The sequence below is a fragment of the Podarcis pityusensis genome, assembly GCF_964106645.2.
Source record: "Podarcis pityusensis genome assembly, chromosome: 3".
Taxonomy (NCBI): Eukaryota; Metazoa; Chordata; class Lepidosauria; order Squamata; family Lacertidae; genus Podarcis; species Podarcis pityusensis.
This window is the reverse complement of record NC_138026.1, coordinates 29,432,503-29,439,295: the sequence shown is the minus strand read 5'-3', so window position 1 is coordinate 29,439,295 and position 6,793 is coordinate 29,432,503.

Below are 6,793 nucleotides of genomic sequence, written 5' to 3'. Positions count from 1 at the left end.
CACATACAAAGTATTTGTCATTTTTTTTTGACTTTGAAGCTCCATTGATTTACAGTTGTTTCAAACCTTTCATGTATGAATTTATAGTTTGTGAACTATAAATTGCAGGAGCAGTCGGAAGGTAGATTGAGGTCTATCAGATGAGTTTTGGGTGACTCTTCCCCCAGCCCTGCCTAATTAGGCTGCAGAAATGAAGGAAATGGGGAGGGGAAAAGGAGAGACCTGGAATGGTTTTACTTGAAAGCACCATCTTCATTCCCAAATTCAAAGCATCCACCACTATTCTGCACTTGGCAGCAGCTCATGGATCTTGAGTTTCTAGGAAAAATAACATGGATCCTATACACTTGAAATCTGCCCTCTCCTAAACTAAAACATACATTACAACAGGGATGTTTCTTTTCATAAATGAAGCAAAGTCTTATACATGTTTACTACTACTACTACTACTAATAATAATAATAATAATAATAATAATAATTTTATTATTTGTACCCCGCCTTTCTGGCTGGGTTTCCCTAGTAACTCTGGGTGGCTTACAGCATATCTAAAAACATCAAGCATTAAAAACCTCCTGACACAGGGCTGCATTCTGATGTCTTCTGAAAGTTGTGTCATTCTTTATCTCCTTGACATCTGAAGGGAGGGCGTTCCACAGGGAGGGCACCACTGCCAAGAAGGCCCTCTGCCTGGTTCCCTGTAACTTCACTTCTCGCAGTGAGGGAACCACCAGAAGACCCTTGGAGGTGGACCTCAGTCTCCAGGCTGAGCGACGGGGGTGGAGACCCTTCTTCAGGTATATTGGGCTGAAGCCTTTTAGGGCTTTAAAGGTCAGCACTGGGAGCCAGTGAAGATCCTTTAGGACCGGTGTTCTATGGTCCTGGTGGCCATTCCCAGTCACCGGTCTAGCTACTTGGAAGCAAGATTTACTGCATTCAAGGGAGTTAAGTATACATGGGATTGCGGTTTCTCCTTTTGCATGCAGTATCAAAACATAATTGCTTTACAACAGTGTTTTGTTTTTCTAACTTGGTGCATAATTAACATACTTTATCTCTTCTCAAATTTCAGAAATGTAGGAGTACTACAAATTGGGTAGCTGAGCAGTCTAATCCCAGTTTGCCCTGGGCTGGAAAAGAGGGTTTGGGTTGCGTGGAGGCATATCCATTCACTGACATGGCGCTCTCCCATCAGTCCATCAAATGTGTGGGTGAGTGGAAGTGCCTGCCATCAGCAGACGGGCCAAAATGGGAGGCAAGGCTGAGCTAGCTTCGGCTCTGTTAGATTCTGAGGTGGCTCCATTTTCACTGCTGGTGGCATTGGTCCTGATCGTTCTAGTTCCAAGAAAAGTCAACAAGCAGGGCCAAAGAACACATGGACTGCACTACCTTATAGTTTCATAACTAGTAATAAAAATTCTCTGGGTTGTAGCCCAGTAATTCCTTCCATAAATAAGGTTAATAGAAGTACAGATTATGGACTATGCCATGATAGAGTGTTTGTTGTGGGGGAGGAAGGGAAAGAAGAATGTTAGCCGCTTTGAGACTCCTTTGGGTAGTGATAAAGTAGGATATCAAATCCAAACTACTACTACTACTACTACTACTCCTCCTCCTCCTCCTCCTTCTTCTTCTTCTTCAGAAGTAATGGTTGGAATTCTCCCTCCTTACTCAGCTCTCCTATGCAGACAAACTGGAGCAATCAAGTTTCCTGGGGCTGCATTTTCATAGGTTGGTTGTATGTAGAACAGGACTCCCGCAGCCTGGGTTTCCGTTTGGGAGAATCCTGGACTTAACACTCAGGAGTTCATTTGAGAACAAGGGACAAGAAGATCTAAGAGAAATTACCTTGGCACCTCCTCTAGTCGTTCCCAGATTTCGCTATCATGACATCCCACGGGGCCTTGGTTCTGCTTGCAATAGAGGTTTTGGTAGCTTAAATTTCTCTGTTCCATCCCTCCACCCTGTTCCTATTACAGTTCATACGGCTTGAAGTTAAATTGTGGCTGAAGAAGAGAAACTGTGTTAGGTGTTTTGTTGATCCACCATATGTGATGCCAGTTAAACAACCAGAAATTGAATCTATGCAAGCCTAAGCAGGTGGTGGCAGTAGCCAGGGGACCTTGCCAAAAGCAGTTCTTGTGGAGGCTCCAGAACAGAAACCTTGTCGTGCTTATCCATACCTTCTACCCAATTTGCTGCTGGAATGTGCTGTACGTGGAGCTGCTCTCACCTCCTGGCCAATTTTGGGTGCTCAGTTATATATTGCAGTCTGTTTTTGAAGAAATGTATTAGTTGCTAGTTTGCTTCCTGGCTGAATTCAGTCAGCCGATTTAAAGTATACAATAAACCTTCACAGTACAACATAAAACATTTTAATTGTACATTACCAATTGTTATGAGTGATAAGCCTTCGAAATGAAAAACGATGGAGGAACAGAAGCCAAACTTCTGCATATCGTTGAGGTGATAAGACTCTCTAGATCCCACAACATTGTGTTTTATGTCATGTTTGTGGAGCAACTCGAGTAAAACAGCCTAAGGAGAAGCTCACTAGAGATATACAACATAGACATATATGCATGTATTTGGTCGGAATTTCATCAGAAGCTAGAAGGGCTTCCACCTAGGAAATGTATGGAAAATATGGTGCTGTAATATCTTGTGTGTTTAAAGTGAGGATTTCTTACTGTATTTCCTGAGGAAGTTTGGACATAAATATTAGTCTCTCATCTACTACTGTTGTTCTGGAGACTTCACCTTTCATAATTGCATATTATATTGGGTTGAATTCAAGGTGCAGTCGTACCTTGGGTTAAGAACTTAATTCGTTCTGGAGGTCTGTTCTTAACCTGAAACTGTTCTTAACCTGAGGTACCACTTTAGCTAATGGGGCCTCTCGCTTCCGCCACGCAATTTCTGTTCTCATCCTGAAGCAAAGTTCTTAACCCGAGGTACTATTTCTGGGTTAGTGGAGTCTGTAACCTGAAGCCTCTGTAACCTGAAGCGTCTGTAACCCGAGGTACCACTGTACTGGTACTTACCTTTTAAATCCATTCCTGGTCTGATACTCACACACTTTAAGAAACACAGCTTTCTAGTTGAGTCCTTACAGCAGTTTCAGTCAGCTGCCCAGGCCCTGTTACTTCACAGCGGTAGAATTGTAGAACTGTAGAGCTTCAAAGTTGAAAGGGACATCAGCTGCAAGGGCCTTTACTGCAGTTACTCCCAAATCCTGGAATGTCGCCCTGTGAGAAACTCGGGGCTGTTGTGGCCATGTCTTTCTGAAGAGTGCAAAACTTGCCTTGACAGCCAATGTGGCTCATTGACTGACTCTGCTATATAAATCATTGTACAAAATCACAGTTGTCATGTAACAAACTGCTTTCTTACTCCAGGTGGCAGTCTTGTGCTTTTGAGAGAAATCAGACTCTCCCTTTCTATGCATTATGATGATTCCGGCAGTGCTTCTGTGGTGTCGAGATAGCCAAATGTTTGTTTTCAGCGCGAACGGATTATTTTGATGACACACTGATAAATCTGTGTAGTCAAGTGGTTATTACCTCCTATTTTAAAAGGCAAAATGGGTACAACTTCTACCGGAGACAGTAAAAAAGCTGCGCTTCGCATAAGGGTGAAGCTCATTCCGTGCCCCTGGTATTGGTGATCTCAACCATCTTCCCATATGCAGCCCTAGGGATGTGAACGTTGGTTTAACTGTCACTGGGGGACCTTAATTAACAGCTAAGCAGAGGCTGAAGTATGCAGAAGAACAGAAGAATACGTACATTCTGGTTGACTGCTGCAGGTTTAGAATTTTAAGCAATCGACTGGCGCTAAACTAGGGGAGCCAGAAGAAGTGAACATGGCTGGGTGCTAGTCAGCCATGATCAGTCAGGCTTGGCTAGTGTTTGGTGACACCTAGAATAAGAAGAGGATCTGGACTACATGGAATTGGCGGAAATGACTGGCAGAATCCGAGACCAGGGAGAAGAGTCGGTGGAAGAAGATTGGAAGAAATTTAAAGACTATTTACAGAAATATTGCAAAATTAATGAATGTTAGAATGATGTTGGATTGAAGTTAAGTGGTTTCTAGCTGTACTGGTATAAAAGAATATGGAAAAATTGGTTTTTAATACGTAAAAATTTAATGTTATATCAAGAGTAAAGATCAGGATTAAAAAGGAGGGAAAGGAATTGCTGGACTAACAAATTGAATTGGAATACAAAAGAGGGAGGTATAAGGAGGTCCGGGAAACAAGTAAACGTAAGAGAAGCGATGAAAAGATGGAATTGTTTTTAACTGTTTTTTCTTTTTTGTACTTTGTATTTTTCTTTCTTTATTGTTATTTTTCTTATTAATGTAATCTTTTTCTTTTGAAATTTTAATAAATATTATTTAAAAAAAAAAAAGAATAAGAAGAGGATCAAGGGAGAAGAGACTTGAAAGGAAGGCTGAGGAGTTTGGTGGCCCAAGGCTTGCTGGTGGCCAAAGACTAGCTGAAGAGGGCAAAACATATTTACAGAGGGGTCAATTTTGTTTACAGAGCTGAGAGGGGAGAAGTAGTGAGCGAGTCAGTCTGCAAATCTAGGCTCTGGTAGGAAAGCTAGAGGTACTGTGGATTCCATGATGGGACAGCAAAAACAGATCTGCGCTTCAGTAGGTTGATGGCAGTGGCTGAAACAGAGGCTTCAACAAAATATCCTAGTAATTATATAGTGTTGATGAGGCTAAAGTGGGGTGGAGGAAATGCAAGTGCAAATGGGAAAGGAGTTTTAATAAGGTTCCTCAAAACTGTCTTGTTTTAGTAGTGGTGTAAAATAAAGCTTTGGTATTTAAAGTGACAGTAGTAAGTTGACTCATTTAAAGAGACAGTGCTATATTAAAGTAACCACATAAGCTTGTGCCCTACCTAATCTTGTAATAAATAAGCACTGATATATTTGTTGACTATAGTAATTATATCTTACGAGCTTTGTACCACGCCTATATCCCACAGTTACTCTGGGGTTAATTGCAGGATAAGGGTGCAATGGGTATAAGTGATTTTAAATGGTGGCAGCAATACGGTTTGAAGAACCACTGGAGGGGAAGTTTTGGGGGTTTTTTAAATAGGAATACCCTTCTTCCTTCACCACAGTGCCAAGCCGTTTAGGGATTTAAAGGTAAACACCAGAACTTTGAACTGAGCCCAGAAACAAATAGTCAGCCCATAAAGTCTCTCTAAACAAGTGAGATAATTCGAAACGGGAGCACTAACCCAAAGTCTACCTGCCACACTTCACACAAGCTGAAGCTTCTGAACAATTCTGAAAGACAGCCCCATGCATAATGTGTTGCAGTAGTCCAAAAGAGCATGGATAACCATGGCTGGACAATGGATGCTGCTAATGTACCACTCAAAACCAGTGAAAGACACGCCATGCTCCAAGGACACTTGCAGCTCCATACATGACACTGGGCCTCTGATCTATCAGGATAAAGCCTCAGTTTGTTGACCCCCTTCAGGTCTATTACCAAACCCAGGCACTGATTCAGCCCTTCCACAACATCAGCTGACTTGAATGACAAGGAGAAATATATCAACAAGCATTTGCTACGGCTTTAGTTCCAAAGAGCTCTGGGACTCCATTACTCATGCAGATCAGACATTGTTTATATTTGAAGTCACAGTCATCTAAAATAACTGGGTAGAACCACATCAACCTAACATTTGGGGTAAAAGAACTAGACAGCAGCAGCAGCAACGCCCTGTCCCAAAAAAAGGTGAATGGAAGCATCTTTAATCTTTATTTAGAGAGCAAACTGCAACCAAACCAGTGTTTGTGTGTATTTTTCTAGATTGTCCTTTATCATGAGAATTGAGATATTATGAATTTCTTTGCATATTGAGCATCTCTGTCACATGTTTTCTGTGAGTTTTTTGTCACAAGTACTCGGATCGGCAAAACAATAATTCCTAAATACCCTGGGCACAAAGATGGAATGTGTCTAAGTCCTGCTGAAATGTGAGGGATTTGTCAGTCACGATGACCAATGTCATGCTTAGATAGTTTGTCATAAACTGTGTCTGGGCTATACCAATTCAGACAGCAGGTGGGGGAATCTCATGAATGGCTGCCCTGACCATTTAAAAACTTGTGCATAGAAAACTAGACGATCAGTAAGGCGAATGATAGGCTGGAAATCGTCTCCCTAACAGGCTACTTTCTCACTGTAGAGAAGTTCCCTTGTCCTGTATCTGTAGTCTGTAGTCTGAATTGGTACATTCCAATAATAAGTTTATGATGCAATGAGCTGTGTGCTTGGACTAGGACCAAATTAAGATGCATATAATTTTCTCCCTTCCTTTCTCTCTTCATTTGCTCAATGAAACTGCTTAGTTCTATATCTAAGCCACACTTTAAAAATTAATTTCATACAAATCTATAATGCAAGCAAGATACTTTACTGTATTTTGGGCCTCTGTATTTTGTACTGACCAAACTGCTGGAGGCAGTGGAAGACAGAAGTGCCTGGCGTGCTCTGGTCCATGGGGTCACGAAGAGTCAGACACGACTAAACAACAACAATTTTGTACTGCAATTCTTAGGTTGTATAATATTTATGCTAAAGTTTTCGTTGCACTGTATAATATATGTGAAAATCCACTCTAAGGAAAGAGATTTTGTTTTAGCTAAGGACAACCACAGTGAATAAATTTTAGCAGCAGTCCTCTGAACATTTGGCAGGCTGATGATGTGTGGACTGCAATTCAAGTGCATGTTCAAGAAAATGCTACTGAGACTGGG